This window comes from Pseudophryne corroboree, unplaced genomic scaffold, assembly GCF_028390025.1.
Source record: "Pseudophryne corroboree isolate aPseCor3 unplaced genomic scaffold, aPseCor3.hap2 scaffold_1084, whole genome shotgun sequence".
NCBI lineage: Eukaryota > Metazoa > Chordata > Amphibia > Anura > Myobatrachidae > Pseudophryne > Pseudophryne corroboree.
In genome coordinates, this window is record NW_026967710.1 from 42,800 (window position 1) to 65,146 (window position 22,347).

At 44.5% G+C, this 22,347-nt stretch overlaps 1 non-coding gene and 1 pseudogene across 1 annotated transcript; one reads left to right on the top strand and one right to left on the bottom strand.

The window, feature by feature from the left end:
- The first annotated feature begins 1,234 nt into the window (after positions 1–1,234).
- LOC134988714 (U1 spliceosomal RNA) lies at positions 1,235–1,397 on the top strand. Its single transcript, XR_010194110.1, has one exon. It is a non-coding gene; the product is annotated as a U1 spliceosomal RNA (small nuclear RNA).
- A 2,081-nt stretch (positions 1,398–3,478) lies between these two features.
- Positions 3,479–3,657, bottom strand: LOC134988720 (U1 spliceosomal RNA; annotated as a pseudogene).
- Positions 3,658–22,347: the final 18,690 nt, after the last annotated feature.

The window sequence follows — 22,347 nt, forward strand, 5'->3', positions numbered from 1 at the left end:
ATTTTGTGAGAAACATCTTCACCCTTTAATAAAGATTTTCTTAATTCCTTACCTGTGTGCTAATTAGATATCACCTTGTTTTCACATTAAACAGACTTCCACATGAGAAAGCAGCAAGGATGCAGTGGCGTTAATGTTTCCTGGTGTCAACCTGTATTATTTCAGTAGATATTGAAATGAGGATGCATCTTGCTGCCTTTCCAATGAAGCAAGTTTAATTTAGTAATAGGTGAAAAACCATCCAAGAGCTGTTTAATCACTCAATTGGATTTTTTTGCCAGCATATTTCTTTTTCTCTGCAACCCACTGCTAAATTGTGCTTCCTAGCTGTTTTTATAAAATCACTGAATCAAATCTAACTCTGATTACATCAGAGAAGTCTAAATACCTAACACCATAACAGGGGGTTTGAAATTTTGACTTGTCTACTTAAAGATCACCAAAATCTGATAACAAAGTCAATTACATCCCTGGGTGGGATTGAACCACCAACCTTTTGGTTAATAGCCATACACACTAACTGATTGCGCCACAGCGACACTTTGCAAAATTACATACTGACAAAGGCTAATAAACAATCATCTAGAACGTTTCCTAGAAAAACTTTAAAAAGTCAATAATCTGGAGTGTTTTTGTAAGATGTTTCTGCCATCAACCAATGAAGAAACACATTGGTACTTTCCCATGATGAGTGAGTGCTTCAGGATCTCTTGCACTTACATGTGCAGCAGAGTACTGCAATGGAAGCATGCTGGGCCCATAACCCAGAGGTAGAAAGATTGAAACTATCCTCTGCTATATGCATTTTTTTTGTTAATTAAAGTAATCCAAAACTGGGATTGATATTTTTGCTCTTTTATTTTTACTTAAAGTACAATAACTTTTACCATTTTAATTTGTTTTAATAGTATATTGACAGTATTGTTTTCTTTCAAAAATTCACTTAATTTTCTTTTTTGTGTGCTAATTAGATATCACCTTGTTTTCACATTAAATAGACTTCCACATGAGAAAGCAGCAAGGATGCAGTGGCGTTAATGTTTCCTGGTGGTAGTGGGGGACTGTGTTTGTGCTTTCCTCTGGTCAGCTCTGGTAAAAGTCAGATTTCTTTGTCTCAGATCTTCCTCTAGCCTTGTTCTTCTTTCGAGAGTTCCCTTGTGCTGCCTCAGTTGGATCTCCTTCACTTGACAGGGGGGTACCCGAGCAGCGACCCTCCCCAGCACTAGCCCAACTCCTACTTACCTGCCAGGTGAGATACTATGATCATGAAGGTGCTTCTCCCAGGGAAAGGCTCACCCATTGCACTCTGGGTGTGCTGCTCCTGCGATTTCCCCAAATGTGTGAAACTTGACTGCATAATTTGTGTTTCCCCTGGTCGGCTCTCGTATAATTCAGATCTCTTTGTCTCAGGTCTCTCTCCAGCCTAGTTTGCTGTCTGTTTCCACTTCTCTTTTCTTAAACCGCTCCCTTCTATGCCCTTGCGCACCTTAATTAAATCTAACTCTGATTACGTCAGAGAAGGCTAGGTACCCTACACCATAAGAGGGGGTTTGAAATTTTGACTTGTCTACTTAAAGATCACCAAAATCTGATCACAAGGTCAATTACATCACTGGGTGGGAACCTTTTGGTTAATAGCCTATGTAAGTGCAAGAGATCCTGAAGCACTCACTCATCATGGGAATGTACCAATGTGTTTCTTACAAAAATTCTCCAGATTATTGACTTTTTAAAGTTTTTCTAGGAAACGTTCTAGATGAATGCTTATTAGCCTTTGTCAGTATGTACTTTTGCAAAGTGTCGCTGTGGCGCAATCAGTTAGTGTGTATGGCTATTAACCTAAAGGTTGGTGATTCAATCCCACCCAGGGACGTAATAGACCTTGTTATCAGATTTTGGTGATCTTTAAGTAGACAAGTCAAAATTTCAAACCCCCTCTTATGGTGTAGGGTACCTGGCCTTCTCTGATGTAATCAGAGTTAGATTTGATTCAGTGATTTTATAAAAAACAGCTAGGAAGCACAATTTAGCAGTGGGTTGCAGAGAAAAAGAAAAATGCTGGCAGAAAAATCCAATTGAGTGATTAAACAGCTCTTCATTTTCTGGCTTTATTTTTATGCTAACAAATTTGTTCTCTGAAAAGTGTCCACAAAGCCAAGTCTCTGATTAACACCTTTGTAGGCATGGTTTTTAACCTATTACTAAATTAAACTTGCTTCATTGGAAAGGCAGCAAGATGCATCCTCATTTCAATGTCTACTGAAATAATACAGGTTGACACCAGGAAACATTAACGCCACTGCATCCTTGCTGCTTTCTCATGTGGAAGTCTGTTTAATGTGAAAACAAGGTGATATCTAATTAGCACACAGGTAGGGAATTAAGAAAATCTTTATTTAAGGGTGAAGATGTTTCTCACAAAATCGTTACCTCAATGCATCATTGAAATTCAAGCTGAAAAGATGATTTTAATATATCACTTGTACATTTTGTATTGCTCTTCTGGTGACAATGTAGTTTGTTTTTGTCAATTACCATTTTAATAATAGGGTAAAGAAAATTAAGTGGATTTTTGAAAGAAAACAATACTGTCAATATACTATTAAAACAAATTAAAACGGTAAAAGTTATTGTACTTTAAGTAAAAATAAAAGAGCCAAAATATCAATCCCAGTTTTGGATTACTTTAATTAACAAAAAAAATGCATATAGCAGAGGACAGTTGCAATCTGCCTACCTCTGGGTTATAGGCCCAGCATGCTTCCATTGTAGTCCTTTGCTGCACATGTAAGTGCAAGAGATCCTGAAGCACTCACTCATCATGGGAAAGTACCAATGTGTTTCTTCATTGGTTGATGGAAGGAACATCTTACAAAAACTCTCCAGATTATTGACTTTTTAAAGTTTTTCTAGGAAACGTTCTAGATGAATGCTTATTAACCTTTGTCAGTATGTACTTTCGCAAAGTGTCTCTGAGGCGCAAACAGTTAGCGTGTTCAGTTGTTAACCAAAAGGTTGGTGGTTCAATCCCACCTAGGGACGTAATTGACCTCGTTATCAGATTTTGGTGATCTTTAAGTAGACAAGTAAAAATTTCAAACCACCTCTTATGGTGTAGGGTACCTGGCCTTCTCTGATGTAATCAGAGTTAGATTTGATTAAGTGATTTTATAAAAAAAACAGCCACGAAGCACAATTTAGCAGTGGGTTGCAGAGAAAAAGAAATATGCTGGCAGAAAAATCCAATTGAGTGATTAAACAGCTCTTCATTTTCTGGCTTTATTTTTATGCTAACAAATTTGTGCTCTGAAAAGTGTCCACAAAGCCAAGTATCTGATTAACACCTTTGTAGGGATGGTTTTTCACCTATTATTAAATTAAACTTGCTTCATTGGAAAGGCAGCAAGTGATGTCATCCAAGCAGTGGGTCAAAGTTGGCTTCAAACCTCGTCTGCTTATGAAAAGAGAAAAGGGGTATGCAGGGCATGGCGGCCTTTTGCGGTGCTTGGATGACCCCTAGTTCGCATTAAATAATGCAGTCGAGTTTCCCACATTTGGGGAAATCACAGGGGTCAGCATACCCAGAATGCAATGAATGAACCGCACCCTGGGAGAACAGTCTTCATGACCATGGTATCTCCTATGCAAAATAAGTATGATTTGGGATAGGGCTGGGGAGGGCCGCTGCTCAGGCACATCTCTGTCAAGTAAAGGAGATTCAACTGAGGCAGCACAAGGGAACTCTCATCTGGGGACAACAACTGCAGGGAGAACACATATTTTCAGATGAACATGGGAGGGCAGAAGGCTGCCTAATACTGAAGCACCCCCAAACAACAAACCAAATGCAACAACTAGTGCAAGCATTCCTGGGGGAAGGCCTGCAGCAGATGGATTTGCATATGGCGATGTCATCCAAGCAGTGGGTCAAAGTTGGCTTCAACCCTCGTCTGCATATGAAAAGAGAAAAGGGGCGTGCAGGGCATGGCGGCCTTTTGCGGCACTTGGATGACCCCTAGTTCGCATTAAACACCTCCACCCTCCGTCGGTGTGGGGCTCATGTTGGCTATGCCCCAGCCCCTGAAGCATTCAAGCTGATTTCTTGCAGCAGCTGGGCACTGTAACAGCTCCAGAGCTGCTCTGTAAGGCAAGTAAAAGGGTGTGGGCCCTGCAGCACTACCTGTAGTTCGCATTGTGCGAGACCCCTAGTTCGCATTAAACACCCCCACCCTCCTTCGGTGTGGGGCTCATGTTGGCCATGCCCCAGCCCCTGAAGCATTCACGCTGATTTCTTGCAGCAGCTGGGCACTGTAACAGCTCAAGAGCTGCTCTGTAAGGCAAGTAAAAGGGTGTGGGCCCTGCAGCACTACCTGTAGTTTGCATTGTGCATTGGAAGGCACAAAGTAAGCAGACAGGAGGAGAAGTCAGGATAGTGCACAAGGGTATAGACGGGAGGGGCTCAAGAAAAAAGAAGTGGAAACAGACAGCAAACTAGGCTTCCAATGCACAATGCAAACTACAGGTAGTGCTGCAGGGCCCACACCCTTTTACTTGCCTTACAGAGCAGCTCTGGAGCTGTTTAATCACTCAATTGGATTTTTCTGCCAGCATAATTTTTCTCTTACGTCCTAGAGGATGCTGGGGACTCCGTAAGGACCATGGGGGATAGACGGGCTCCGCAGGAGACATGGGCACTTAAAGAAAGACTTTAGATCTGGGTGTGCACTGGCTCCTCCCTCTATGCCCCTCCTCCAGACCTCAGTTTACTACTGTGCCCAGAGGAGACTGGGTGCTTTTCAGGGAGCTCTCCTGAGTTTCCTGACAGAAAGTATATTTGTTAGATTTTTTTATTTTCAGGGAGCCTGCTGGCAACAGACTCCCTGCATCGAGGGGCGGAGGGGAGAGATGCACACCTACTTCTGTGAGTTGATAGGCTCTGCTTCTTAGGCTACTGTACAGCATTAGCTCCAGAGGGATCGGTACGCAGGTCTCACCCTCGCCGTCCGTCCCAGAGCCGCGCCGCCGTCCCCCTCGCAGAGCCGGAAGATAGAAGCCGGGTGAGTATGAGAAGAAAAGAAGACTTCAGAGGCGGCGGAAGACTTCATGATCTTCACTGAGGTAACGCACAGCAGTAAAGCTGTGCTCAATTGCTCCCATACACCTCACACACGGCAGTCAGTGTAAGGGTGAAGGGCTCAGGGGGGACGCCCTGGGCAGCAATATAGACCTCTCTTTGGCAAAATAAATATATATGCAGCTAGGCACTGTATATATATATATAAGAGCCCCCGCCATTTTTTTACTATATTTGAGCGGGACAGAAGCCCGTCGCTGAGGGGGTGGGGCTTCTCCCTCAGCACTCACCAGCACCATTTTCTCCACAGCACCGCTGAGGGGAAGCTCCACGGACTCTCCCCTGCTTATACCACGGTAGAAAGAGGGTCTTAAAGAAGAGGGGGGCACATAATTAGGCGCATATATATATGGAAATACAGCGCTACTGGGTAAACATAAAATTATTGTGTTTTTTTCCTGGGTCATATAGCGCTGGGGTGTGTGCTGGCATACTCTCTCTCTCTGTCTCTCCAAAGGGCCTTGTTGGGGAACTGTCCTCAGATAAGAGGATTCCCTGAGTGTATGGTGTGTCGGTACACGTGTGTCGACATGTCTGAGGTAGAAGGCTCTCCTAGAGAGGAGCAGGAGCAAATTAATGTGGTGTCTCCATCGACAACGCCGACACCTGACTGAATGGATATGTGAAATGTTTTAAGTGCTAATGTAAACTTATTACACAAGAGATTAGACAAAGCTGAAGCTAGGGAACAGTCAGGGAGTCAACCCATGCCTGTCCCTATGTCGCAGGGACCTTCGGGGTCTCAAAAGCGCCCACTATCCCAAATAGTTGACACAGATACCGACACGGATTCTGACTCCAGTGTCGACTACGATGATGCAAAGTTACAGCCAAAATTGGCTAAATGTATTCGATATATGATTATTGCAATAAAAGATGTTTTGCACATCACAGAGTCCCCTGTCCCTGACACGAGGGTACACATGTATAAGGGAAAGAAACCTGAGATAACCTTTCCCCCCTCACATGAGTTGAACGAATTATGTGAAAAAGCTTGAGAATCTCCAGACAAAAAGCTGCAGATTCCCAAAAGGATTCTTATGGCGTATCCTTTCCCGCCAATGGACAGGATACGGTGGGAATCCTCCCCTAGGGTGGATAAAGCATTGACACGCTTATCCAAAAAGGTAGCGCTGCCATCCCAGGATATGGCTACCATCAGGGACCATGCTGACCGCAAGCAGGAGGTTACCCTAAAGTCCATTTACACACATTCTGGTACCTTACTCAGACCGGCAATTGCGTCGGCCGGGGTTGTAGCGCGGTGGCAGCATGGACAGATACCTTATCAGCAGAGATTGAGACCCTAGATAAGGATGCTATGTTATTGACCATAGGGCATATAAAAGATGCTGTCCTATATATGAGAGATGCTCAAAGTGACATTAGTCTACTGGGTTCTAGAATAAACGCTATGTCGATTTCTGATAGACGAGTCCTATGGACCCGGCAATGGACAGGTGATGCCGACTCAAAAAGGCATATGGAGGTTTTACCTTACAGGGGTGAGGAATTGTTTGGGGAAGGTCTCTCGGACCTAGTCTCCACAGCTACAGCTGGTAAATCAAATTTTTTGCCTTATATTCCCTCACAGCCTAAGAAAGCACCACATTATCAAATGCAGTCCTTTCGATCACAGAGAAACAAGAAAGTACGAGGTGTGTCCTTTCTTGCCAGAGGTAAGGGCAGAGGGAAGAAGCTGCACAACACAGCTAGTTCCCAGGAACAGAAGTCCTCCCCGGCCTCTACAAAATCCACCGCATGACGCTGGGGCTCCGCTAAAGGAGTCCGCCCAGTTGGGGGCACGTCTTCGAGTTTTCAGCCACATCTGGGTTCATTCGCAGGTGGATCCCTAGGCAATAGAAATTGTTTCTCAGGGTTACAAGCTTAAATTCGAAGAGGTGCCTCCTCGCCGGTTTTTCAAATCGGCCCTACCATCTTCTCCCCAGGAAAGGGAGATAGTGTTAAATGCAATTCACAAATTGTATCTTCAACAGGTGGTGGTCAAGGTTCCCCTGCTTCAACAAGGAAAGGGAAATTATTCGACCCTGTTTGTAGTCCCAAAACCGGACGGTTTGGTCAGACCCATATTAAATTTAAAATCCCTGAACCTATACTTGAAAAGGTTCAAGTTCAAGATGGAATCGCTAAGAGCGGTCATCGCCAGCCTAGAAGGGGGGGATTTTATGATATCTCTGGACATAAAGGATGCATACCTTCATGTACTCATTTATCCACCTCATCAGGCGTACCTAAGATTTGCGGTACAGTATTGTCATTACCAATTTCAGACGTTGCCGTTTGGTCTCTCCAGAATTTTCTCCGAGAATTTTCACCAAGGTAATGACGGAAATTATGGTGCTCCTGCGAAAGCAAGGTGTCACAATTATCCCGTACTTGAACGATCTCCTCATAAAAGCGAGATCAAGAGAGCAGTTGCTGAACAGCGTATAACTTTCACTGAAGGTGTTACAGCAACACGGCTGGATTCTCAATATCCCGAAGTCGCAGTTGGTTCCTACGACTCGTCTGACTTTGCTTGGGCATTATTCTGGATACGGACCAGAAAAGGGTTTATCTTCCGATAGAAAAGGCCCAGGAACTCATGACTCTGGTCAGGAACCTATTGAAACCAAAACAGGTGTCAGTGCATCACTGCACTCGAGTCCTGGGAATGATGGTGGCATCATACGAGGCCATTCCCTTCGGCAGGTTCCATGCGAGGATCTTGCAATGGGACCTACTGGACAAGTGGTCCGGGTCACATCTACAGATTCATCAGTTGATCACCCTGTCCCCCAGGGCCAGGGTATCTCTCCTGTGGTGGCTGCAGAGTGCTCACCTTCCAGAGGGCCGCAGGTTCGGCATTCAGGACTGGATCCTGGTGACCACGAACGCGAGCCTCCGAGGTTGGGGAGCAGCCACACAGGGAAGAAATTTCCAAGGTCTTTGGTCAAGTCAGGAGACTTGTCTTCACATCAACATCCTGGAGCAAAGGGCCATATACAACGCCCTATGTCAAGCGGAGACCTTACTTCGGGACCAACCAGTTCTGATCCAGTCAGACAACGTCACCGCAGTAGTTCATGTAAACCGCCAAGGCGGCACAAGGAGCAGAGTGGCGATGGCGGAAGCCACCAGAATTCTTCGCTGGGCGGAGAATCATGTAAGCTGTCAAAGTCAGAAAAATATCACGATGCACACTGCCATATTTGCACCTCATATGTGTCCCTGCTGCGCATGCGTGCGCTCTCCCGTGCGTGCGCATACTCGCTGTTGCGGGCACCCGCAGGCGCACGGTATGCGCATTTACGGTAGAGATTGTGTGCGTCTAGCGGGCGACTCTTTCGTTACATATTTTCACCATATAATGCATTTTGTAGATTATGGTCCCTTTGATAGATTCTGAAAGTTTAGTTAATGTAGTATGTTCCTGGACAGAGAGATCCCTCATTGTTTGATACGAAGGGTCAGACAGGAGTAATACAGTGGTGTTTAGTATCCATCGGAAGAGTATTTAATTAGCAATATTCCGGTGTTGGTTTGAAGCGGATTAATCGCTCGTGCGAATAGTTATGGACATAAGAAGTTTATGAACATTTACTGTATTTGCACTTACTTATCCATGCGGCGGGAAACCCAGTTTCCCTCCCACCTGAGCTGTTGGAAATAGTCACAGCCCACCTGTATGAATCAACCTATGACCTTTTGTTATAATGCGAAGACGAATTCCTGTGTCCAATGAACAATGAGATTGTAGGGACCATTGAATTGTATTGTGTGTGGGGCATAAATAGACAGGCCGATCACATCCAGCACTCACTCTTCATCGGTTATCATTGCTGAAAATCGGGAGCTGGATGTCCAGAGGCGCATGCGATCGTTTCCTTTGTGCGTAAGTTTTCTCCGTAATCATATTGTCTTTTCTTGTTATTATGGGCCATATCTTTCTCTCTCTCTCTTCTCTTTCTCTCATTTTCTCTTAAACGTACTTGTATTGTATTTACTGTGTAGTTACCTGGTTAGTTAGTCTATGTTATATTGTAGTGTATGACTTGTATTGTATTAATTCTTTTGCAAGTATAACATTCATAATATATATATTAGGCGTTGGACCCTAAGCACGGTATTTGTGTATTTCTTATAGTGTTAAGTATTCTCAGAGCGTCGGTGACGCTCGAACAGCTTTTGAGTTAATAAGGTTATACAGTGTTGCATTTACACCCTATCTCTACACTAAGGTTTTACAGCAAATTACATTGTTTGTGGTTTAGACATAAAGGTTTAACATTGTGAGCGTCGGCGCCGCTCGTGATCTCCTCGTGGTCTCGAGCGTCCGCTACGCTGATAGCGTAGCATTACGGTAGTCGCTCACCTATAAGTGTGCCCGATACCAACAGCGTATTCTCGTGAGCGTCTGTATCGCTCGAGCAGCCCGCTCCCGATACAGCGTCCGTTACGCTATAGCGAACCATTACGTTAGTCAGCAGCCAATAGCGTGCCTGCCTGTGATCTCTTGGCCGTGAGCGAACGTGACGCTTGAGCGTCTCGACCACGGCTAAGCGATTGTTACGCAACGAGCGTACCCTTACGGTACTCCATACGCAAATAGCGTACAGTGTTCTTAGACCTCACAAAGGGTTTTAAATAAGATAAATATTTAGCTTTATCAATTGGCGGCTCGTCCTGTCCTTCACATATCTCTGCTAGGTAATTTCAGCAGACATTATCCATCAGCAAAGGGCGGGAGATCATATTCTTTGCAGTGCTGACGGGATAAGCGTCTGTTTCGCTTAGTAAAGGGTGCTGAAGGAATCCGGGAACCGGAGGTAAGAACAACACACTAGTGTCTTTTAAAACTGTTTATTTCTATCTTGCGTACGCACACACGCATATCTGCATTTCTTTTTCATTCATGTATTTTCATATATCACTCTCCTGTTTGCCATTTTATAATTGATAAAACGTGCTAAGAGAGATTTGTCGCTATTTCATAGTTAAAGTGTAAAAGTAATGCGTTAAGGGATAAAGTGTAAAGCACACACGCAGCTCTACCTATGGTAAAAGGAGAGATTGGTGTGTTGCACGGTAGACGATCGAGGATCATCTACATTGATAAAACGTGTTAGTTGTGTTACGGTGGACATTGGTTTTGTATACACGTGTCTCTAACAAAAGGCTGAGACTCGCGTACGCAAAGGCCGACGCACGCAGCGTAAATTACGCAACGGAGCGTCTGGGTACGCCCACGTAACTCAAATCACACGATAGTGTTGATTTTTAAATAGCACAATAAGCGATAAATAGCGCAATAAGCGATAAATAGCGCAACAGGCGATAAATAGCGCAACAAGCGATAAATAGCGCAACAGGCGATAAATAGCGCAAATCTATTTTAAATCCGAAATTTAAATTAACAGATCCTTCTCCAAATTTACAACACATCTGGTCTAAAGAAAAATTTCTGCACAGAAATAGAAATAGAAACAAAAGTGTGTATGTGGTGAGTGAGTGTTTGTTTTTACAATTTTGGGGATTGAACCACAGAAATCATCGAGTTCTCGTGAAGTACATACGTGTAAGTGACATACGTGGTGGCTAGGGAGGCATCTCTGGTTAAACATAAAATTTGAGCATTAGAGTGTAGCAGACCAGGAGGTCATACTGTAACAGACCAGGAGGTCAGACCAGGAGGTCGCATAACAGACCAGGAGGTCCAAGTACAGCAGACAAGGAAGTCCGCTATAGAGACAAGGCACAACACCAAGAAGGGTTGGTGCGACACCCATATAGGCCATAAAAAGCTCAGGCTGAAGGAATTCGCAGCTGCTGAATGTCGATTCCACTGGTCGCTCCGTACATAAGATTAGTTGCTTATGTGCTGAACGATTGTACCGCACGTAATTGTGTGCATTAAGTTAGTCTGACCAGTACCATTTGTGTACAAACCCGGTCATAAAACTATTTGTATATTCTGACGTGATTTGTGTAATTTTTTATTTTCTGAAGGGAAGTTCGCTGGTCACTCAGGAATTGTCCAACAACCAATAGTTACTGGAAAGAGTAAGTGTTCTTCGGATATCTCTCGCATGTTCCAGTAAATAGAGGTTCATAGGGGCCCTGGGTCGAGTACGCCAGCACTATATCAGTGTGTGGGCGTATTGGTCGGCGTGGACGAGTGAGTGAGGTGCTCGGTAAACTTCACCGTCAACCTATCTTTTAATATTTTGGTTTTTTGTAAGGGTTCGCTGAAGACCCTGAGATAAAGGTCAGAGGTAGAGCAAGCAACACCTGCAAATTATGGGGGCCAGCTGTTCAGGAAGGGGGCGATCAACCTCGGTTCGGGTTGATTCAGTAAACCGACAAGTCGGGTCGGCAAGGTATGTAATGTGTGAAAAATATGGTTTACATACAGAAATTTTATGTGATGAATGGGAGAGAATGACAGTACATGACGGGGAGAAATTCCCAAGAGTAGGTAGCTTCAGCCCAGAAGTGTTAATGAATTTAAGGAGGAGGATATGTCTCATTAAATCAACAAAGAGACGAATCCAACATTATGATTATTTGCAGCTATGGCAACAGGAGGGTGAAATACAGAGAGGATTGGCTCTGGCGGCGGGATCTGGCCCTATCAGGAAACTGATAGCCATGGCCCCGCCGCCACCATACATATCAGGAGAGAAATTGGTTGCGGAGAATGACGCATCAGGGGGTAACAAACAGGCACTTAGCAACTGTATAAATGTTAAGGATAATGTTAATAAGTTAACCAATGCAAGTATTAACCCGTGCAAGTTGTACCCTGTTTTGAACTTTCCCCAGGAGTGTGATCAAGAGGACGAATCGGCAACAATATCGGCGCTCTCTCTAGCAGCCACTATATCAGAAACGACAGTAGGCACGGCCCAGCCCATAAGATTAGTAACAAAGCCCCCTAGCGGAGGGACAGGTGAGGTCGTATCAACGGGTAAGTACGGCACCTTACACTATGCTGAAACCATTTCACCACAGGCTGTAGAATCTACACAGAATGATGTTAGTAGACTTAATCCTGTTAGGGTAATAGCTGTTCCAAATGGGAAAACTGACACATCAGGAGTCACTCCTATCAGGAACATTGCCATGTATAGCCCATTTTCCAGAATGGAATTAAGGACCATAGTGTCTGAATTCCCTGACCCCAGAAAAGACTTAGTTGCTAGCCAAAAATACATCAGAGACCTAGGAAACACTTTAGAGCCCAATAACAAAGACTGGCAGATATTGCTGAGGGCATGTTTACCCTCCAATGTCGACTCAGCTCAATTTTTAGCTGACTGTGGATTGGATCTGGATGTACCTCTTACAGATGTGTACAACAAAGATAACGTAAAAAGAATACATTTACAGTTAAAGGAGTATTTCCCAGATGTAGCCAAATGGAATAGAATTTTTTCCATTAAACAAAAAGAGACAGAAACAGCTGCTGATTATTTTCACCGGGCATTATTAGAAATGGCAAAGTACACTGGCATAGAGGACATTAGGACCAATGCAAACCATCAAGAAGTAGCAGTATCTGTGCTAATGGATGGTTTAAAAGAAGCATTAAAGACAAGGGTACAGACCACGCAACCATGTTGGCGAGGTCTGTCAGTGGCTACTTTGAGAGAGGCTGCTATTGATCACGACCGGAATATCACCAGACACAGGGAGTCGCAAGGTGATAAGTTAATGTCAGTAAGTATACAGGCCCTGACCACAAAACAGCCTGTGTTTATATCACCAAACCCTGTGGGTAAGTCAAATGTGGTAACATGTTATTTTTGTCATAAACAGGGACACATAGCACGAGACTGTAGAGCGAAAAATTCGCAAAGATCTTACCAACCCCCTAGACAACGACACGACACACGACATTGGGAGCAAGGTCCGCAGAGACGGAGTTATGAGCCACATGCAGGAGAAACAAAAAGATACCCCCCGAACAGAGACTGGCAAACTCCTGGCAGTTCCCATTTAACCCCTTCACAAGTAGTTGCTGCCAGCGGGATTCAGGGAGGTCACCATACCCAATAGGGGTGTGGCCATACCTGTAATCTGCAGCCAGTAAAATTGATTGCAAGCCTTGGGAGTGAACCTTAAATTGCAATCAATGTAGCTGGTAAATCATTAAACTTTCTTGTAGACACAGGGGCGGCCAAATCAGTGATAAATTCGACAGTGGGCATGAGAACCACTGGTAAGACAATTCCAGCCATAGGGGTAACGGGAGTAGTCCAGCATTACCCTGTTAGCAAACCAGCCGAGATTACAGTAGGGCCTTTACATACCAAGCATTCCTTTTTGCTGGCTGCATCGGCACCGACTAATCTCCTGGGAAGAGACTTATTGTGTAAAATGGGGTGCGTCATTTATTGTACTCCTGAAGGTGTATTCTTGGACATACCTGAGAATCACGCTCAGGAAGTGCGAGACATGTTAGACTCCCCATCAAAATTAATGTCACATACCATTATGACAAATAGGACTCCATCCCAAGTAGAAGAAATGACATCCCAGATACCAGAGTCACTTTGGACTAAAGATGGACAGGACACTGGATTAATGGCAAACGTAGCTCCAGTAGTTGTACAAGTAAAAGATGGTAGGATAGCTCCAAAAATCCCACAGTACCCTCTGAAGCCAGAGGTGGAGTTAGGAGTGTATCCCGTAATAGAGCGCTTGCTACAACAGGGTATTCTGGTAAGAACGTCCAGCACTGCCAATAGTCCCATCTTCCCTGTGAAAAAGAGTGGGGGGAGGGGTTACCGGCTAGTGCAGGATCTAAGGGGGATCAACAAAATAGTTGAGAGTCAGTTCCCCGTAGTGCCAAATCCAGCTGTCATCCTTATGCAAATCCCTCCCACTGCGAAATTTTTCACTGTTATTGACCTCTGCTCCGCTTTCTTTTCGGTACCTCTGCACCCTGACAGCCAATATTTGTTTGCATTCACATACAGAGGAGTCCAATACACATGGACTCGATTACCACAAGGTTTCATAGACAGTCCAAGTATATTTTCCCAGGCTTTGCATGATTGTTTACAGTCTTTCCAACCAGAGAGTGGATCAGTATTAATACAGTACGTGGATGATCTACTACTGTGTTCTGATTCATTGGAAGCATCCCTGAAGGATACGAAACAGCTCCTGTTTCATCTTTCAGACACAGGACACAAGGTTTCCAAAGACAAGTTGCAATTATGCCAAACTAAGGTAAAATATTTGGGACACTGTCTAACACAAGGACTGAGACACCTGACCACTGATAGAATTCAAGCAATTAGAGACATGACTCTGCCAAAAACCCAGCAACAGATCAGAACATTTTTAGGAATGTGTGGGTATTGCCGTAACTGGATCCCAGGGTTTTCCATTCTAGCGTTACCTCTGCAGGAGATGGTCTCCTCAAACAAACCTGATCGGATTTCGCATACAGACGAGTCCGAGATGGCATTTGAGAGACTTAAACAGTGCCTAACGCAGGCACCAGCATTAGGTATGCCAGACTATGGGAAACCCTTTGAGCTGTACGGAACAGAAAGTGCTGGTTGCGCGGCAGGCGTCTTAACCCAAAAGCACGGTGATGCCAGCAGGCCAGTAGCATACTACAGCGCTCAGCTAGACACGGTAGCGCGATCCCTCCCCACATGCTTGCGAAGCGTCGCTGCGATAGCATTGCTAGTAACGAAAAGCGAAGATGTAGTGCTAGGTCACAACCTCACAATTCATACACCACATGCAGTGTCAGCCTTGCTAAATTCTGCCCAAACCAGGCACGTCTCATCAGCGCGGTTTACAAGATGGGAATTGGCACTAATGGCCCCCGTAAACATCACCATAAGGAGATGCAGTGCATTAAATCCTGCAACATATCTCCCAGGTGTGCCTGGACAGGCACAAAGGGTGGAGGATGAGAGTGGTGGGGAAGGAGAATTTAACACACAGGAGGACACACATGATTGTATGGAATATTTGACCCAAAATTTTACCGCAAGGCCTGACATCAGTGACAACCCGCTGAAAAATGTAGATCTAACTTTCTACACGGACGGTAGTTGTCACAGACAGTCAGACTCGGGAGACTTGTGTACTGGATACGCAGTCGTAGATGACCAAGGCACCATAGAAGCGGAACCGCTAGGCCCACCTCACTCAGCCCAGGTTGCTGAACTGGTCGCCCTAACCAGAGCATGTGAATTGGCTAAGGGCAAATCAGCCAATATCTACACCGACTCTAGATACGCATTCGGGGTAGTCCATGATTTCGGAGCCCTATGGCGCCTCAGAAATTTCATGACGGCAGCTGGTACACCGGTAGCGCATGCAGCTCACATCAAAAGGCTTCTAACAGCGATACAGGAACCCGACAGAGTGGCTGTTATCAAGTGTAAAGCACACACATATAGCCAGGACCCAGTATCACTTGGTAACAGCCGAGCAGACGAAGCAGCTAAGTTAGCAGCTGGTACCCCCAGACAGACAGACACCACACAACTGATGGTATTTAATACCATCAACACACAGAAGTTGTGTGAAATGCAAAATTTGTGTTCCACACAGGAAAAGGCAGTCTGGAAGGCGAAGGGATATGGCCAGGAGTCCTCAGGACTCTGGACGGATGGACAAGGTAAACCGGTGGCCCCCAGAGCATATCTTCCATGTTTAGCTGAGGCAGCTCACGGGCTGACTCATCTGGGCAAGGAAGGAAAGTGCAAGTTGGTAAGAGCATATTGGTGCGCCCCAGGATTTTCATCTCATGCAAGTAAGAGAGCAATGTCATGCCTTACCTGTTTGAGAAAGAATATCGGAAAGGCAATACCAACAGAACCATCTCATATCCCACCTGCAGGCGGTCCTTTCCAGGCAATACAGATTGACTTCATTCAATTACCCCCTTGTCGAAATTTGAAATATGTACTTGTTTGTATAGATGTGTTCTCAAATTGGGTTGAAGCATTCCCGGCGGCCACAAATACCGCTATGTTTACTGCTAAGAAAATTGTGCAGGAATTTGTATGTAGATATGGTATCCCTAGAATTATCGAAAGTGATAGGGGTACCCATTTTACAGGTGATGTCTTTCAAGGAATGTGTAAGTTGATGGGAATTGATAGCAAGCTGCACACTCCATACCGTCCACAGGCGAGTGCGAAGGTGGAAAGAGTGAATAGCACTATTAAAAATAATTTGAGCAAAGTTATGGCAGAAACAGGATTGACATGGCAAGAAGCTTTACCCATTGTACTGTACAGCATCAGAACCACTCCCAGGTCCCCTCTTAATCTGTCCCCTTTTGAAATCTTGTTTGGTCGACAACCGCATGTTATGATTAACCCTCAGGATGATTTGAAGTGTAACAATGAAGTGACTGTAAAGTACCTGGTTAATATGAGTAAACAGCTAAGGAATCAAAATAATAATTTGAAGTTGGTGATTCCTGATTTACCAGATAGTAATTGTCATGACATTGAACCTGGGGAGTATGTAATGATACGAAATTTTCTACGCTCAGGTTGCCTTATTGACAGATGGGAAGGACCATACCAAGTCTTATTGACTAGCACTACAGCATTGAAAGTTGCCGAGAGAGAGACTTGGGTTCATTCGTCCCATTGTAAGAAGGTTGCTGATCCAGAGAGGTCCCGTGATAAGGAACAGACGGTAGAGGACGTTGTATCACTGGAGTGTCTGTTCCAGGAGGACTGAGGCGGCACCTGAGCATTGAAAATCACAAGATCAAAAGCAGTTGTCGATTCCCTGTTCCCTTTTATTGTTTTTCTCCAACTTCCCATCCCCTCTCCCTCAAATTATTTTCCCCCCCTTCTCATTCTTCTTCGTTTCCTCCTATAAGATGGACTTGCCCCAAGAGACTGTGATCCGGATTTTCCTGTTGACCATGATGTTGACCAGAGCAGTCTGTTCCGGCGAGAGTACCATGGAGGTCGAGAGAGGTTCTGGAATGGGTTCTGATGACAGAGATGGAGGCGTAGTTTTCCGAGAACAACATAATCAACAAGCAAAGGCGAGTATCAGAAAACGATCCGATAGCATTGACAATAGAAGGAATTGTGAAGGATTGTTAGCTGAAGAAAACTGTATCTGTAGGCTCTGTGACAACGTAGTCGAGGATGGGTGCATTAAGAAATGCCAATCCAGTTTTAATATCCACATGGACCGGCATCCCTTGAGTGACTATCACTCCTTAGTGGGTAGCGTGTTAAATCAAACAGATTGTTGGGTATGCTCTCAAGTACCTCAAGGTCATAGCAAATCAGGACTAGTACCATTTCCTTTAACGATAGGGGAGGTACTTGAGCTAAGTGGTGGGAGACCGGTGGACAGGAGGTTTAATATCTCCAGTCCTCCTAGTTTGAAGCTCCACCAATATCATGTGGATAGATCCCTCATATGTTTTAACATTTCCAATCCCCGAAAGCCGGGAAATTGGGAAGTGTCATGGAGTAACCAAACCATGACCTTTTCATATAGAGCAGATAGAATGCCGACAGATACAGAGCTTATACGCCACATAGCCAGTAGAGGAAAATCTTTCCGGTATAGGTATACCCTAGGAAGTAGGATTACGAGAGTTGGAGAGGTATCACCAGGATACTGTGCACATATCGTACAAGCTGATACGTGTACTAGACAGATGGGAGAATTAGGGTTAGGAGATTTCACATGGAAAATGTGTAATATGGTTATGTCCTACTCCGTCCCATATGTTCTCCCCGATGATGCATATTTCATATGCGGGAGGAAGGCGTATAAGTGGCTTGCCCCAAACTCTGAAGGATTGTGTTATATTGGAAAAGTATTGCCTGAGGTAATGACTGTATCACATGCCAAAATGAAAGACATACACCGTGTTGCCCAAACTCCTTATACTCACACCCATTACGAGCACGTAGTTAAACGGCACCTGATAGAAAGAACAGAGCACCCGGCCTCTGACATGATCCATGAATCCACCGGGATTCAGTTTCTACTTGCGTTAGACCTCACTCGCACCGCCAGAGGAGTGTTGAATTATAAATACATATCTGCGCTCGCAAATTTGTTAGACAATATCACAGAAATGTATGATGACACGTTTAGGTATACTGGAAGAGAACTTCAAGCTTATAAAACAGAACTAGTTCAGCATAGAATGATTCTCAATTATCTCACAGCAGTAACAGGTGAATATTGTGTCACACTGGCAACGCAGTACGGCGTGAAATGCTGCACATATATAACGAATAGTACCGAGGACCCGGTCGAGGTCATAGACCAAAAGATGGACGATATTCTCCAATTGAAGTGGGAATTTCGCAGGAGACACAATCTCACCCTTGCTGCTGTGAGTAATGAGCTGACTAGTTGGGTGTCATGGTTGAACCCGCGAAATTGGTTCTCCGGTTTAGGAGAATGGGCTCAAGGAGTTATAACGGATGTAGGGAAGTTTCTCCTATGTATCTTAGGTGTTATCATAACGATTGGCTTGATATTTAGATGCGGTCAGGCTTTAACGAAGTGCAAACGAAGTACCAGGGTGATGAGTTTAAGGAGTGAGGGAATTGTAATGCGATTTCTACGGTCCGTTTCTTTCACCTGTTTTTCCGTTTTCCTCTGAGGTAAAAAGACCCACTTGGACGAGGAATTTGATGAGCCGATATACAGACAACAGATGGATTAAAGAAGAAGTTTTGACAACCTTATACACAGATTTTTGATGAACTATGCCATAGATCCCCAGTTTCCCTAGAAATTTTAAAATTACGCTAGCCCAACACTTTTGTAAATCTATGGACATTGACAAAGCTTTTTGCTCGCACCTTATGGGCAAAAGCACAAAGAAGACTGCATTCAACAGACACCAAACAAGACCTCAATCGACGAATGTTCATTAACCTGACATAGAATACCACTGCATTTACCGTAATTATGTATTTTCTTCATCTCTACAACCTTCAGGTAATTACACACATAGTATAGGGAATACAGGCACAGATATCAGCAATCACATATTCCCCCATTCATGTATCATCAACTAAAATGTGCTCCCCATTTTTGTTACAACCAAAATCCGAAAAAAGCTCGGTAAAGTTTGACAGCCCATCCACAGACCCGTACCACGGGATAAGAAGGAATTCAAATGTATACTTCGCAATACCTCGAAGCTTGATTTAAAACACGTACGGCACGATGATACATGACCCCCCAAACATGGATTCATACACACATGCTTCTGCTATCTCACTAGGTCATACCCTTTTCCTACCTTCTCCTCTCCTCCCCTACCCAACCATGTAAATGTATTAACCCCTGACATATATTTTTCTCTTTTTGAAATGTTTTAGGAAGTGGCAGTTATTGTTGACTGCCAAAGGGTGGACTGTCAAAGTCAGAAAAATATCACGATGCACACTGCCATATTTGCACCTCATATGTGTCCCTGCTGCGCATGCGTGCGCTCTCCCGTGCGTGCGCATACTCGCTGTTGCGGGCACCCGCAGGCGCACGGTATGCACATTTACGGTAGAGATTGTGTGCGTCTAGCGGGCGACTCTTTCGTTACATATTTTCACCATATAATGCATTTTGTAGATTATGGTCCCTTTGATAGATTCTGAAAGTTTAGTTAATGTAGTATGTTCCTGGACAGAGAGATCCCTCATTGTTTGATACGAAGGGTCAGACAGGAGTAATACAGTGGTGTTTAGTATCCATCGGAAGAGTATTTAATTAGCAATATTCCGGTGTTGGTTTGAAGCGGATCAATCGCTCGTGCGAATAGTTATGGACATAAGAAGTTTATGAACATTTACTGTATTTGCACTTACTTATCCATGCGGCGGGAAACCCAGTTTCCCTCCCACCTGAGCTGTTGGAAATAGTCACAGCCCACCTGTATGAATCAACCTATGACCTTTTGTTATAATGCGAAGACGAATTCCTGTGTCCAATGAACAATGAGATTGTAGGGACCATTGAATTGTATTGTGTGTGGGGCATAAATAGACAGGCCGATCACATCCAGCACTCACTCTTCATCGGTTATCATTGCTGAAAATCGGGAGCTGGATGTCCAGAGGCGCATGCGATCGTTTCCTTTGTGCGTAAGTTTTCTCCGTAATCATATTGTCTTTTCTTGTTATTATGGGCCATATCTTTCTCTCTCTCTCTTCTCTTTCTCTCATTTTCTCTTAAACGTACTTGTATTGTATTTACTGTGTAGTTACCTGGTTAGATAGTCTATGTTATATTGTAGTGTATGACTTGTATTGTATTAATTCTTTTGCAAGTATAACATTCATAATATATATATTAGGCGTTGGACCCTAAGCACGGTATTTGTGTATTTCTTATAGTGTTAAGTATTCTCAGAGCGTTGGTGACGCTCGAACAGCTTTTGAGTTAATAAGGTTATACAGTGTTGCATTTACACCCTATCTCTACACTAAGGTTTTACAGCAAATTACATTGTTTGTGGTTTAGACATAAAGGTTTAACATTGTGAGCGTCGGCGCCGCTCGTGATCTCCTCGTGGTCTCGAGCGTCCGCTACGCTGATAGCGTAGCATTACGGTAGTCGCTCACCTATAAGTGTGCCCGATACCAACAGCGTATTCTCATGAGCGTCTGTATCGCTCGAGCAGCCCGCTCCCGATACAGCGTCCGTTACGCTATAGCGAACCATTACGTTAGTCAGCAGCCAATAGCATGCCTGCCTGTGATCTCTTGGCCGTGAGCGAACGTGACGCTTGAGCGTCTCGACCACGGCTAAGCGATTGTTACGCAACGAGCGTACCCTTACGGTACTCCATACGCAAATAGCGTACAGTGTTCTTAGACCTCACAAAGGGTTTTAAATAAGATAAATATTTAGCTTTATCAAAGCGCACTGTCAGCAGTGTTCATTCCGGGAGTGGACAACTGGGATGCAGACTTCCTCAGCAGACACGACCTACATCCAGGAGAGTGGGGACTCCATCAGGAAGTCTTCGCACAGATTGCAAGTCGGTGGGGACTGTTCCAGATAGACATGATGGCGTCCCGCCTCAACAAAAAGCTACAGAGGTATTGCACCAGGTAAAGAGACCCTCGGGCAGTAGCTGTAGACGCCCTAGTGACACCGTGGGTGTTCCGGTCGGTCTATGTATTTCCTCCTCTACCTCTCATACCCAAGGTGTTGATAATAGTAAGAAAAAGAGGAGTAAGAACAATTCTCATTGTTCCAGATTGGCCGCGAAGGACCTGGTATCCAGATCTGCAGGAAATGCTCACAGAAGATCCGTGGCCACTTCCTCTAAGACAGGACCTGTTGCAACAGGGGCCCTGTCTGTTCCAAGACTTACCGCGGCTGCGTTTGACGGCATGGCGGTTGAACGCCGGATCCTAGCGGAAAAGGGTATTCCAGATGAGGTCATTCCTACGCTAATAAAGGCTAGGAAGGACATGACATCTAAACATTATCACTGTATATGGCGAAAATATGTTTCTTTGTGTGAGGCCAGGAATGCTCATACGTAAGAATTCCACCTGGGCCACTTCCTTCACTTCCTACAAACTGGAGTGAATTTGGGCCTAAAATAAGGCTCTATTAAGGTTCAGATTTTGGCCTTATCCATTTTCTTTCAAAAGGAATTGGCCTCTCTTCCTGAAGTAAGTACAAACTTTTGTGAAGGGAGTACTGCATATTCAGCCTCCTTTTGTACCTCCGGTGGTCCCTTGGGACCTTAACGTGGTGTTAAGGTTATGGTTTGAACCACTTAAAATGGTGGAGTTTAAATATCTCACTTGGAAGGTGGTCATGTTATTAGCCTTGGCTTCCGCTAGGTGAGTGTCGGAATTAGCAGCTTTATCACATAAAATCCCCTATCTGGTTTTCCATATGGATAGAGCGGAATTGCAGACCCGTCCTCAATTCCTGCTAAAAGTGGACTCATCCTTTCATATGAACCAACCTATTGTGGTGCCTGTGGCTACGCGTGACTTGGAGGATTCCGAGTCCCTTGATGTGGTCAGGGCTTTGAAAATTTACGTGGCCAGAACGGCTAGAGTCAGAAAAACAGAAGCACTGTTTGTCCTGTATGCAGCCAACAAGATTGGCACCCCTGCTTCAAATCAGACTATTGCTCTCTGGATCTGTAACACGATTCAGCAGGCGCATTCTATGGCGGGATTGCCGTTGCCTAATTCAGT